This window comes from Papaver somniferum, chromosome 10, assembly GCF_003573695.1.
Source record: "Papaver somniferum cultivar HN1 chromosome 10, ASM357369v1, whole genome shotgun sequence".
Classification (NCBI taxonomy): domain Eukaryota; kingdom Viridiplantae; phylum Streptophyta; class Magnoliopsida; order Ranunculales; family Papaveraceae; genus Papaver; species Papaver somniferum.
Window position 1 is genome coordinate 23,260,001 of NC_039367.1, and position 14,809 is coordinate 23,274,809.

Here is a 14,809-nt window from a genome sequence, read left to right on the forward strand (position 1 = left end):
TCACTATTTATAATGACCAAGATAGTTTGGACACAAGAAATTACCAAATTCGAAAACACTAAAAGATATGCAATAAATAATTATTTTTGGTTTTGTAAATATTCAAATTATTTCCCAACTAATATACCGAAATCTCTCATGTTTGTCAACGTAATATTATATAACATAAATAATATACTTTACTAGAATATCGACCAGAGATGTGTTAATCCACTAGGATATGAATGGAACCTAAATTCCAAATATCAAAAAAAGATATTATGAAATATTTCGGTTTGGGATCTCATCTTGAGTATCAAGTAAATACTTGAACATTAAGTAATAAGAGTTTAGCACATATTCATAATAGCATGTCGATATGGTGAACATTCCATGTTAACTAAACATTATGTACGTTAGCTATCAAACTCAAAGTTTATATGCTAAATCGGAAAAACGTTTTATTGGTTAATCAAGGGATTGGTCCATCTAGAGATCCTTGTGAATGGATCGGTCCATCTAGAGATCCTTGAGAACGGTCCTAGTAGAGATTCTTTCTTAATGGGACGGTCCTACTAGAGATACTAAGGACCGGTCCTAGTAAAGATCTTTGTTTAAGCGATAGGTCCTGGAATAGATCCTTCGATTCCTTCAACTACGAAACAAGTTTAGCAATTCTACTTCCTTAAACTCATGTAGTTAAGCATAGTTTTCTAGGTATGAAACAAGCCTAAAATTTGACACCCTAACTAGTAACGAATTACAAAGATAGTGTTACGTTGCATCTAGAAAGTTCAAAAGATAAACATTATAATATACCAAAGTTATGTAAATCAACTAGTAAATACTTTCTTGACACTTTGACCATAATAGAATGATCAAGTTACTAATACTAGAGATATGTAAATATACTTCGTATGTTATGTTTTCAACCTAAACAACTTGAAAGAAACATAGATAGAATTGGGAACAATTCAAGTCTGTATTACTAACCTCAAACATAAGTATGATGTGTTCATTGGTGTCGATACGTCTTCAGGTTCTTCGGAGTAACACGAGTTTGTATCGATATTTATAATGTTCCTAGTATAACCTAACAAAGTCTACTATAGTAATCTCATCTAGCAGCTTCGAGTTTTGGAGATAAAATATGACAACCAAACTTGACATACCAAAACCTGGTAGGTTCAACCGAGAAATACTCTAACAAGTTTATTTCTTAATGATATTTCCTTTTTTGGTTTTAATACCCTTGATTTATGGTAACCCACCATTAAATCGATTATCTGGGTTTGTATAAGTAAGGGAATTTGAAGTATTTACTAATCTCTAATCAGATTTTTATAATTCATTTAATATTTTCATATTAGTAGTTAGGTTTATAATGCAGTAATAGAATCGAATATAATCCTTGGTTTGGATGTGAAAACCGGGGGAGGGGGTACCAAAATACACCACCAACTTTCATTAGGCAACCTGTATCGACAAACTTAAATACAATTTTGAGAGTTCAACTTAATGAATCTCAATCATGGAATAATATTTAGAGTTATATCTCTTTCTCTCACAATCAGAAAGTTTACAGAGACAAGTCTGTGAACCTGATTTATGTGTGAGAGTACTTGGAAGATTCCAAAGATCAACATCCAAGAATAATCAAGTCATATCCAACAAACAAGGATGGATGTATCTACTTTGATTGATTTACGTACAACCTGTGATATTTTAATTATAAAGGTAACTGATATAATGTGGAAAAATAAATAACACAGACACCAGAAAATTTGTTAACGAGGAAACCGCCAATGCAAAAAAAAAACCCTGGGACCTAGTCCAGATTGAACACCAAACTGTATTAAGCCGTTGTTAGATCTCTGCTCGGTCGAACTCGCAGGCGTTGTTATCTCAAGCTTGTTTGTCAATGTTAGTGATCAAAACTATAAGTCTTGATTTCTAGTCTACTTATAGATGTCTCGGACTAGGATAGGTTGTGTAGTTGAGCATTATACTTCACGGCGTTCATCATTGAAGACGAGGAACTACTAAGGAGAGCTTGTGGAACTTCGTCAACAAAAAGTTATGTGGAGATTGAAACTCATCGATCACTTGGAAAGTCTATTTCTATTCTATCTCCTATATTGAGACAGTCGTGTTACTATATAGTTTTCTATCATGCACATTTGAGATTTCGAGCTGAGTTTAACTCGCTTACATATTTCTCGGAATATGCGTTGGAAATCTTTCGCTTCGACCAAGTTCATCTTGATCATGTGAAAATCATCGAGTAACATCTTACATGGTTTGTGTGATACAATCATTTGGTGTAAACTTGGAATATTTCGATTATGATTATTTCAATAATTTGAAAATTGCTTTGATGCTAATAGTGTGTGAAAACGGCTATTGTCATCCTCTAAGAAAGTTTAAATAATTGAAATAAGAGTTTAGAATACTTAACCATCATTGGATGATAAACATATTGTGGATTCTTGCATGTATGTGATCCATGACCGGAACTAAAGTATGCATACTCGTATATGTACTTGAAATTGTGAAATTCTATGTACCAAGTACACATACCGGTACGCATACTTGTGTAAGGTATAGGTCCGGAAATTTCTGCTGGGATTTGGAAGTGTACTAAATATGTGTACTCGTTTGCGTACTGGTGAACCCAAACTCAGACCGGCTACTTAAGTATGCGTACCCGTTTGCATACTTGAGTGGTTAAAGTTCTAAAATCGACTTTCTCATGAACTAATACATTTATATATTAAGGAATGCATTCTTTGCAAACGGTGGCTATAATGTTCATGAACTGATTCGAGTGAATCAAACCGATTTTGATTCAATTGTGTTCTTGTATACTTCTATGAGAATATAACAATTGAACAACTCTTTAACTAGTTTCATTGAGTCATTTGAACTAGTTATGGTTAAGATGAATAAGGTTGATATGAGAGTATTCATATGGCTAACCTTGGTTAACTATTTTTGAGCCACAATGGTGTACACGTTTAGGTACGGTTACATAAACCTAAATGAGGGTATATTTCATTTGTGTATGACAAGATAAGTTGGATCTAACGGTTGAAAGATATTAGCTTGAATCTAATCAGGTTTTCATCTAACGATGAATATTGAATGCTTTGTTACCAAGGTAACTTAGATTGCAAACCCTGATTTGAAAACTATATAAAGGAGAACTCTAGCAACTGGGAAACCTAATCCCCACACCTCATGTATGATATTAGTTTCATAAGCTAGAGTCGATTCTCCTTTAACCTTAGGATTTTCATGAAACCCTGTAGGTTAACGACTTGAAAACTACGTTGTGATTATGAAGCCAGACCCAACTATTTTCTCTGTAGTTGCGTGATATCATCTTGATGTTTCTATCGTGTTTGAGTACGATTTTCTTTAAGATCGACTTGATATTAAATCTCCGATAGGCAAGATAAAAAGTAGTCACAAACATCTTCGTCTCATCGTTTGTGATTTCAAAATATCTTGTTTCGCTACCATACAATTAAGATCATTGTGAGGTGATTGATATTTCTAGGATGTTCTTAGGGAGTATAAGTCTGGTATATCAATTGGTTCATGTTCACCTTGATTTATCAAAAGACTAAACAAAACTCGGAGGTAATTATGTGGGAGACATATTTATTTATTCCTATAGACTTTTCTGTGTGAGACAGATTTGTTTATCAAGTCTTCGACTTTGGGTAGTATCAACTCTTAGTTGTGGGTGAGATCAGCTAAGGGAATCAAGTGCGTAGTATATTGTTGGGATCAGAGATGTAAGGAGCGTAACTGTACCTTGAATCAGTGTGAGATTGATTAGGGTTCAACTAAGTTCATTGGTAGTAGGATAATGTCTGTAGCGGCTTAATACAGTGTGGTATTCAAATCTGGACTAGGTCCCGGGTTTTTTCTGTATTTGTGGTTTCCTCGTTAACAAAACTTCTGGTGTTTGTGTTATTTCTTTTCCGCATTATAATTTGCTATATAATTGAATATCATAGGTTGTGCGTTGAATCGATCAGTTGGGAAATCCAACCTTTGGTTGTTGATTAATCCTTGAACATTGGTATTTGGTACCGTTCAAGTTAATTCTCTTATATTCAATCGGGCTCGCAAGTTCATATTTGTTGATTGCAGATTGAATTGAGAAAGACAGATATGAAACTCTTTGATGTACTTTTCTTTAGATTGATTCTAATTGTCTAGTTGGTTCTCTCAAAAGTATATTGGAGTTTGTCTAATCAAATTGCGAAACGAATTGTTGGGTGTGGTTGTTAGACCCTCGCTTTTTCATCCGCGACAGACACTCGCATATTACAAATTAACTTTAGACTGGAATGTAGTTGAGACCGAATTAAACCCTCACAACAATTCAGTTACAGTCACGTTCCTTACGCCTCTTGAATCCCAGTAGGATTCTGCATAATTGATTCCCTTGGATGACGTCCTTTACAGACTAAGAGTTGTTTCAACTCAATTGTAGACTTTAAACCAATCTTCCTCCCACAGATAAGCCTATATGGTGATTTCCTTTTTGATCGTAGATCAAAGTGAGACTGGAAATCGATATCAATAGACAAAGTCTAGATAACCTCAAATCCGGACTCATGCTTCCCGAAGAGCATCCTAGATTACTATTCACTTCACAAGTATTAAACTTGTGGTATCACAAATTTTGAGATGAAGAGAACTTTGCGATTTTTATCTATCTTGTTTGAGTGAGTGGATCAGCAATCAAACAAGATCAGGATACACGAACTATTAAGATAAAAGATAGTTGGACTTGGCTTCACGAATCCCTATGAAATATTTTTAGTCGCTAAAACCTAAAAGGGTTTTAGGAAGAGGACGACTCTAGTTTATAACTAGGACACACAAAGATAGTATCGGGATTCAAATATCGTAGTTACTTGAGGTTCCCCTTTTATGTAGACTTTCAAAGCATAGGTTGCTTTAGGTTTAGGCTAAGATATATTTGGAACCAAGAAAACAATATACATCGTTAGATGAATCTTTGAAATGTGATTGACATATCAAGATATACACTCTGGTTAGGATGAACCGTAACCTAATCATGTACAAAGACAATGTTCATAAACGGTTAGCCGAAACTAGCCGATTGAACTATAAGCTTAATCATTTTCATAAACACTTAAGACTTTAAGTTTGAGTCACAACCATAGGTTATAATATGATCAAGTATGTGTTCTTAGAGATTTATTCAAATGTTAATTATCTCACAGAAATAATTTTATGTGCATCTGAAAAAATTTGACAGGGTAAGTACGTGTACTCAACCTTGTTTGTGACCATATTTTTCATGGTACATGTACCGGGTATGTGTACCCTTAAGAGAAATATAAGTTCCTGAACATACATAACATTTTCGATTTACGTATCGGGTATGGATACCACACTGGTTTCAAAACCAACAGTTCTTTTTCGGTATGCATACTAGGTATGCATACCATTCCAGGTTCACGAGTTCACAGACTTTTTGTGGTATGGATATCGGGTATGTGTACCACTAAGTCGTTCTCGAACTATAGCTATGATGGTACGTGTACTAGGAACATGTACTACGGCTCCGGACCTATAACAGTTTTCCCAGTTTGTGAAATTGGTATACATACTATCTTGTATCCAGATTTTCAGTATTTCTATATTTCTCTCTAAATCAATTCAAAACATTCCCAAATAACATCAATGATACATATCATTGTTCCAGGCTATTTTCGAATGATAATTTTGAATCATAGTTTAGATTACGAATAATAAGTTGTTCTAAATCTAAATTCATCAAGTATGAACAAATGTTCATTAAGTTTATTCGTATATATTTCGAGAACTAATTACCAAGATAAATTTGACTCGAAATTCTTGATATGATTATGATAGTCTAATTAGTTATACGACAAAGTATCATAGATAGAAAGATGGATATAACTTGATAAATAGGTGGTTCGGTCTTCACTTACCTTTTGTTGAATAAGTTCTCCAAAAGCTTCGGTTGATCTTCGACTTCAAACGGTAGAACACAGTGGTGTCCGATTCTCTTGTATCCTAATCCGAGACTTAACTAATTGTACACTATAAATCAAGATATAGTTTTGGCAATTAAATTGAACAACAAGCTTGAGATAGCAACACCTGCGAGTTCAACCGAGCAATGCTCTAACAGGATGCAAAAACAAAACAAAATTTTTTTGTCAAGAACCTTAGATGATGTCACTTAAAAAATGGCAAGTATGCTAATTGACCAATTTTTAATGCAACAACCAGGGAATCTACCTCATTTGATGATCTCCTCGACAACCTCCTCCAATACTAGCATTTGTAACAAATCAATAAGCTAAGAAAGTTGGGAATGATGTGAATGTTCGTTAAGATACTATCAAGATTCAAATTGACCAGAATGACCCTGATTATCATTTGGTTTCTTTCACTTTTGATGCTCTTGTTTATGGAAGGTATGCGGAATTCTTAATCGTGTTTTCATAAACTTGTTTGTTTAATTTGGATTTATAATAAGTAGAATAGTTTCATTTTAATTATACTGCGAATCTAAGAAAATTGGTTGTGAAGCTGTGATTATGGTCAAGGGTTGTGTTTAAGGGATTCATTTGAACATTTATGGGGAATCTAGAAGTTTGCCCGTAGTTGTTTAGGCTCAAAACTTCCTACCGGTTAGGTGGATTATGATGTTTTAAATTATATGTTTGTTATCATTGTGTTAGAGCACTGCTTGGTCAAACTCGCATGCGTTGCTACCTCAAGCATGTTTGTCAATGTTAGTGATCAAAACTATAAGTCTTGATTTCTAGTCTACTATATCTAAGTCTTAGACTAGGATAGAAAGTGTAGTTGAGCTCAAGAACTCCATGGCGATCATCATACAAGACGAAGAACTACTCAAGGAACTGGTGGAACTTCATCGACTAAAAGGTATGTGTAGACTTGAACTTATCTATCACTCAAAAGTCTATCTACTATATCTCCTATCTTGAGATAAAAGTCGTTTTTCTATAGACTTTGATTATACACATTTGTTATTTCGAGCCGATTTTATCTCGCTTATCTATTTATCGAAATATGTGTTGGAAAGATTTCCCTTTGTCCAAGTTCATCTTTACCTAGTGACGAAAGTCATGTTATGTTTCAATCACTTTGAAAATGGCTTTAACGCAAAATGGTTTCTGAATAACAACTTTATAACGTCCTCTAAGAATGTTTCAATGATTGAAATGAGAGTTTATATTATATATCCAATGTTGGATATAAGCATTGTGTGGCAACACATATATGTATAAGTCCTTATTCCTTGAACCAAAGTTGTGTACTTTGTTGATCAGGAAAATCGGAACAAGAGCTGCGAACTCAGTCCGCGAACCCAGTCCGTGAACTGGAGGAGGTTCTCATCCCGAGAATATCTGCTGGAGTTTGTGAACTCCTTCCGGGAACTCAAGTCCGCGAACTAAGTCCGCGTAATTGAATTTGTTATATCTAAAGACGATTATTTGTGAACTTATATTTATATTAACTAAGGAATGCAATTTGCAAACCGTGGCTATAAATTTCATGAATCGATTCGAGTGAATCAAATCGTTTTTGCTTCGATTGTGTCTTGTATAGTTATATAAGATTTATACAAATGAACAACTCTCTAACTAGTTCATTTGAGTCATTGAACTAGTTATGGTGAAGAAGAATATGGTTGATATGAAAGTGCTCATATGGCTAACCATTTGGTTAACTATTGTTGAACCAACAAATGTACATGTTTGGGTACGGTTACACAAACCTAAAATCGTGCATTTCATTGATGTGTAACAAGCTAAGTTTTCGATCCAACGGTTGAAAGATATTAGCTTGAATCTAATCAGGTTTTCATCTAACGGTGAATATTGAATGCTTTGTTACTAAGCTAACATTGATTGCAAACCCTGATTTGAAAGACCATATAAGGGAGAACTCTAGCAACTGGGAAACCTAATCCCCATACCTCCTGTATGATACTAGTTGTATTAGCTAGAGTCGATTCTCCTTTAACATTAGGTTTCTTCTCGAGACCCTGTAGGTTAACGACTTGAAGACTTCATTGGGATTTTGAAGCCAGACCGATACTACTTTCTTGTAGTTGTGTGATCTGATCTTGATGATTCTATCGTGTTGAGTACAATCGTAATGATTGGATTGAGATTGTTATCTCCTATAGGAAAGATATAAAAGTAGTCACAAACATCTTCGTCTCATCGTTTGTGATTCCACAATATCTTATTTCGCCATGTCAATTAATATTATTGTGAGGTGATTGATAATACTAGGCTGTTCTTCGGGAATATAAGTCCGGGTTATCAATTGGTTCCTGTTCACCTTGATTTATCAAAAGATGGAACAAAACTTGTAGGTTTTTCTGTGGGAGACAGGTTTATCTATTATCGTATACTTTTTTGTGTGATACAAATTTGTTTATTAAAGTATTCGACTTTGGGTCGCAGCAACTCTTAGTTGTGGGTGAGATCAGCTAAGGGAATCAAGTGTGTAGTATCCTGCTGGGATCAGAGACATAAGGAGCGCAACTGTACCTTGGATTAGTGTGAGATTGATTGGGGTTCAAGTACAGTCCATACCGAAGTTAGTTTGTAGTAGTCTAGTGTCTGTATCGGCTTAACACGACGTGTGTTCAATCTGGACTAGGTCCCGGGGTTTTTCTGCATTTGCGGTTTCTTCGTTAACAAACTTCTAGTGTCTGTGTTATTTCTTTTCCACATTATATTTTTTTATATAATTTAAATATCATAGTTTGTGCATTAATATCAATCAATTAGAATATCCAACCTTTGGTCGTTGATTTACATTGATTGACACTTGAACATTTGTCTTTGGTACCGTTCAAGTTATTTCACATGATAATCAGGCTCACGGATTTCTATCTGTTCGATTTGCTGATTACATTGTGAAATAAAAATATTAAAACTCTTTTATATACTTTATTAAGATTGAGTCTAGTTGATTCTCTTGAAAATATATTACAGTTAGTCCATACAGATTGTTAATCGAAATATTGGGTGTGGTTGTTGTACCCCGCTTTTTCACATTGTATCATTGCTAGCTTACGAGGGTATATGTTAACCATTTAGTGGAGAACCTAGAACTCTTTTGGGATTCATAATTTCAACTTTAAATAACTTCGAATTGGTCAGAATATTATGGTAGTAACCACATATTTAGGGCTGCAAATTGAATAGTGCTTGCGGAATAGACGATTTCGGAATAATTTTTAGTATGAAAATTAAGTTGTCTTGTTGAGACCTTTTAATAAGATAAACTTTAAAAGTTAATTTGTTATATACAAGTAAATTGTAGTGTTGGTGTCTCAATGATCGAGGTGGTGTCTGCAGTCATACAATATACACACCAATCTCCAGAAACGGGTTATGCTCAAAGTTGATCTATAATTTTTAATGAAGAACTAGTCTATGTTTGGTTAGCGTTGCGTCTTTCATCATCATATAAAAATTTTAATCATCTTCTCGTTCTTATATATGACAGGGAAGTTTTGAGTACCGCAAATTTTGGCTTACCAGGGAAACTTTACGGCAGTTAGATTGAATCTAATGGGATTCCTAAAGGAAAAAACAGTAGCATAAAGGGGGTATTCCTGATCACATTCCCTATTCTCTAGGAATCCCAGTGGGAAAAGCTCGCGGACGGAGAATGATTGTCAGTTCTGAAAAGGTGAAAAACGAGCAACGGTTAGCCGTTTCGCTTATAGAAAACGGACAAAGAGTTTCCGCTCCGAGGAAAGGGTTAACCATCACCCTTTTTTGTTTAACTAAAACCGGTTAATTGTTTCCCGTTTCTTGACCTTTTTCTCAAATACACTCGAGTTACAACATTATGAAGCATAAACATAACTTTTCCCATTGAAGAATCAAAAGTTTTAAAAATCCTAAAAATCTCAAAAGAATAAATTAAACGATTGAGATGATCAACTAAATCTCGATAAAATCAATTAAAGGTGGGATTTTTATGTGTTTCGTTGGATTGTATCTTTGGGTGTTTAGAATCAATATGATGATAATTTCATAGAGTTTGGAGTATGAGACAGAGAACATATAGAATTATTTGGATAGTTATGGTCATCAAAATAAATAAAGACAAAGTGAGAGCTACCCAGTGAAACCAATCTAAACCATCAGCAGATGAAAGTCATTCTAGTTACAAGATTTGGCAAGAATACTTTCAAAACTAAAACCAGTGGAAGATGTGAATATTTTGTCGCTGGTTTTGTTGATGGAGGTAGGAGATGTATGACTGTTTATGTGTTCCAGTAGGACTACTAGTTATGGATTATCATTATTTTTTGTACCAAAAATTACTTTTAGGCACAAAACATGTTTTGATAATCATAAAGTGAAAAAGCGGGGGTCTAACAACCATGCTCAAAATTTTGTTTAGGCAATCTGTATGAACTAACTCCTATATATTGCCAAGAGAATCAACTATACAGTTAGACTCAATCAAGAAAAATACATCCAAGAGTTATATCTCGGTTTCTCAAATCAATCTGCAATCGAACAGATAGAAATCTGTGAGCCGGATTAATATAAGAAATAACTTGGATGGTACCAAAGATCAATATGCAAGCGTCAATCAATTTCAATCAACAACCAAAGGTTAGATTCACCAATTGATTGAACAACGCACAACCTATGATATTTCAATTATGTAGAAAATATAATGCGGAAAAGAAATAACACAAACACCAGAAATTTTGTTAACGAGGAAACCGCAAATGTAGAAAAACCCCGGGACCTAGTCCAGATTTGAACTCCACACTGTATTAAGCCGCTACAGACTCTAGCCTACTACAAGTTAACTTCGGACAGGAATGTAGTTGAGCCCTAACCAATCTCACACTGATTAAGGTACAGTCGCGTTCCTTACGCCTCTGAATCCTAGCAGGGCTTTACACATTTGATTCCCTTAACTGATCTCTCCCACAACTAAGAGTTGCTACGACCCAAAGTCGAAGACTTGATAAACAAATCTGTCTCACACAGAAAGGTCTATTGAATAGATAAATTTATCTCCCACGGAAATACCTACGAATTTTTGTTTCGTCTTTTGATTAATTAAGGTGAACATTAACCAATTTATACACCAGACTTATATTCCCGAAGAACATCCTAGTAATATCAATCACCTCACAACGATCTTAATCGTATGGTAGTAGAACAAGATATTGTGGAATCATAAATGATGAGATGAACATGTTTCTGACTAATTTTTATCTTACCTATCGGTGATTGAATCTCGAGCAAATCTTAGAGAAGATAGTACTCAATGCGATAGAACAAAGTAAGATCAGAACACGCAACTACAGAGAAAATAGTTGGGTCTGGCATCAGAATCCCAATGAAGTCTTTAAGTCGTTAACTTATAATGGCTTTAGAAAAACCTAGGTTCAAGGAGAATCGACTCTAGTCGCAACTAGTATCACACATGAGGTGTTGTGATTAGGTTTCCCAGTTGCTAGAGTTCTCCCTTATATAGTCTTCAAATCAGGGTTTGTAATCAATGTTACCTTGGTAACAAAGCATTCAATATTCACCGTTAGATGTAAACCTGATTAGATTCAAGCTAATATCTTTCAACCGTTAGATTGAACCTAGCTTGTCACACAAAAATGAAATGTTCTTTCATTTAGATATAGGTAACCGTACATAAACGTGTATATTTGGTTGGCTCAACAATAGTTAACCGAAGTTAGCCATATGAACACTTTTATATCAAACTTGTTCATCTTTATCACAACTAGTTCAAATGACTCAAATGAAACTAATAATAGAGTTATTCAATTTTTTATATTCCATAGAAGTATACAAGACACAGTTAAAGCAAAATCGATTTTATTCACTCGAATCAATTCATGAACATTATAGCCTGCATTCCTTATTATATAAATGTATTTTTTCACGAATAAACCGATTTTAGAACTTAACCCACTCAAGTATGCAAACGGGTACGCATACTTAGAGTTACGTACCTGGTATGTCCGCCAGTATGCAAACGGGTACACATATTGTCGTTCACGGCCGAACTCAGTTGAATTAGTATGCAAACGGGTACGCATACTAAATTCCCGGTGAACTGTTAAGCCAGTACGCATACGAGTATGCGTACTAAGTTCCCAGACTTCAACTGTTAAACCGGTACACATACGGGTATTCATACTATGGTTCCCGTACTTGGAGTAAGATGCAACAGTTAGCATTCAAGTATGCATACTGTGCTATATCCAATCAATGGTTAATTGTTCTAAACTTTATTTTAATCATTGAAACATTCTTAGAAGACGGGAATAGCTGTCTCACATAAACTATTAGCTTCAAAGCAATTTTTCAAGTGACCAATAGATCAATACGAAATATTCCGAGTCTACATCAAATGACTGTGTCACACAAATCATGTAAGATGTTACCAGGCGATTTTCACGTGATCATCTTTTGACTTTCGTCAAGAATAAAAGATGAACTTGGTTAAATCGAAAGCTTACCAACACATATTTTGAGAAATATGTAAGCGACTTAAACTCATCTCGAAATATCAAATGTGTATAAAGTAAAGTCTGTATAGGTATACGACTTTTGTCTCAATAGGAGATAGAATAGAAATAGACTTCTGAGTGATAGATGAGTTCAAGTCTCCACATACCTCTTGTTGATGAAGTTCCACAAGCTCCCCTTAGTAGTTCTTCGTCTTCAACCGATGAACGTCGTGAAGTCTAAAGCTCAACTACATATTCTAAATCCTAATCCGAGACATAGCTATAAGTAGACTAGAAATCAAGACTTATAGTTTTGGCAACTAAACTTGACAAACAAGCTTGAGATAGCAACGCTTGCGAGTTCGACCGAGCAATGCTCTAACATACAAGTAAATTAGGGATAAAAGAAAAATAAAAGATAAATAATGGAGACAACAATTTAGGGTGGTTCGGCAAGATCTTCCTACATCCACTGATGAATCCCCTTGGGGAGAGATATTTTATTGATAAGCATTAAAATATTTTTCTTCATGTTAGAAAGCTAAAATAGAATGGCTCCCTTCCTTGTGGCTTAGACCCGTGTACTTATATAATTGTACAAACTTGTCTGCCAAGTAAGCTAAAATATTCTGGAACTTTCTTCTTGGGATTTGGAAATAGGCCAGTGGACATGGGTCAGTAAACTGGACCAACACATACCGATTGCGGGCCTGGGCCAAAGATTTTTCCAGCTGATAGTTAGCCCATATTAGTGCCCAAATATTAGGGTACAAACATTACTTGAGTTTTGCAGTGACTTGGAGAGTTATAAAAGAGAAATTCATATACACAAGTATCACCGGAGAAATGCACACCTACTGTTCCAGAAAAGTGTTCAACCAACACCAGCTTTTAGGAACAAATCTGTAATGGTACCCATCTCAAAGCTAGTTGACCGATTAGGATTTAGAAACGGTTTATGATTTTCCTTGTCATTAGAAACGGGTAGTGATTGTCCGTTTTCAGTAGAGCGGTTAATGGTTATCCGTTTTTTCTTTTAGTATCGTCGAACCATTAACTGTCCGCAATTGAAATATAGAATTATCGCCGAGGCTAGGCTCTGCCCAGGATGATGTGGAAAGCCAATTGGTAATGGCTTGGGGAAAGCCACTAGACCCAACTTAGTAAATTGTGGAACCCATGATAGTTTTTGCATAACTATTAGATGAGTTACCAAATCTAAATAAGACAAAACAATCCTCAACATCAAATTTGCTTAATTGGTAATCCTTGTTACAGATCTAAAATTTTGGCTGGCATAATAGTTTTTGAATATTTCTAAAGGATTTTTATTCACGCGTAGATTTAAGGTCACATGAAGTTTTTTCGATCCACATTGAATTTGACTTTGTTACGAGTTTTTTTATCACAAAATTTTCGACATCCGAATTCTGCCGGGCCCAAAAATCCCAAGTAAAATTTTGAGGGTTGATCCAATGGTGTTTGAACAACCTTTCGGGACAAAATAGGACCAACTCTTACTCTCAGGATTTTTCCGGTAGATATTCTTTGATTCTATGAATTCCAATAAATGTTTCTTACAAAAAGGAAAAAAGAATCCAGGTGGTGTTTCTAACAATAGTTTTCCTGCGGGATGAATCATACTACCTCGGTCCCATTATTAGTTGACTAGTTATAAAGTATGTCAACTAATAATGGGACCGAGGCAGTATGATTGTTTGTTTTTTCTTGAACGGTCCGCGAGTTATAACCCCAAAGGCGTCACTCTCCATCCACATAAAACCCATCCAAATAAAAGTAATACAAAAACCCCAAATAATCTAAACAGTCTAAACTTCCCTTCCCCTAATTCAGCCCAAAATAACTAAAGAATAAACCACCCACTGTATCTTCATTCGTAAACCCGAAAACGACCAACAAAAAAAAAAAACCCATTAAACTCCCTTCCCTAAAACTCCAAAAACTCTCAGATCTGTGAAAATCATCACCGATTTTTGATTCTCTCTTTTTCAATTCTTACTTACTTCAACTAGTGAAACATAATTATGAATCAAATCATTTCTAAACCTAATTTCTGACCAAAATCGTCTCAAAACACAAGATGGTGAAGAAACAAACTCAACAGAAGAAAAAGAAAGATGAAAAATTGAACAAAGCAGTGGAACAAATTCCAAACAGTAAATCGAAGAAAATATTCCAAAAAGTAAGAACCATATCAACTAATTTTGTATGCACTATTTTTTTGTGAAG